This window comes from Penaeus monodon, chromosome 33 (genome assembly GCF_015228065.2).
Source record: "Penaeus monodon isolate SGIC_2016 chromosome 33, NSTDA_Pmon_1, whole genome shotgun sequence".
NCBI lineage: Eukaryota > Metazoa > Arthropoda > Malacostraca > Decapoda > Penaeidae > Penaeus > Penaeus monodon.
The window spans coordinates 25,946,547-25,947,175 of NC_051418.1; the positions used below are offsets into that span (position 1 = coordinate 25,946,547).

Consider the following 629-nt stretch of genomic DNA (forward strand, 5'->3'; position numbering starts at 1 on the left):
GTGGGTGAAACGCTACCTGTTTTTTTTTTTATTATTCTCATATGTATGTAGCTTTTGACAAGATACAATTTTTTTTCTCTTCTTACCTTAAAATTATATCAAATCATGTATTTTTTTTCTATCCATCCTTTCTTTCCGCAATAAAGTTTCCGAACGTGAGCTCTAGTAGGCCTACACAAATATGAGAATAATCACTTTGTAAGTCCATCGTCACGCCTCAATTTCTTTCCAAAATACTTCATATTTGCGTATCATTTTCTAAGACACTGAACGAAAACTCACACCCAAAATACAAAAATAACCCCCCCCCACCTAAAACATTACTTAAAATCCTTAAACTTTTTAAGATTTAAGGCTGGAAAAGGGGGAGGAAAAGCTTCATCTGCCTGTTTAAGTATTCCTACATTTGAAAAGACGAGGAGGAAGAGAATCATAAGAAAATCGAACATGTGGAAAAGGAGACTAGATAAAGGAAAGAGGAAGGAAATGAGTCGGAAGAAGGCAAAGAAGAATGGAGAAGACAGACAGGAGAAAAAAAAGTAGACAGGGGCAGAAAACGAATAAAAAAGAAAACGACAAGAGCAAACACTAAAAGAAAACAACTATAAAAAAGGAAGAAAACGAAGCAA

At 34.5% G+C, this 629-nt stretch overlaps 1 long non-coding RNA gene across 1 annotated transcript in view; it reads right to left on the bottom strand.

The window, feature by feature from the left end:
* The window catches only part of LOC119594189, a 78,738-nt gene that overhangs the window by 76,712 nt on the left and 1,397 nt on the right, over positions 1–629 (bottom strand). The window lies entirely within an intron of this gene.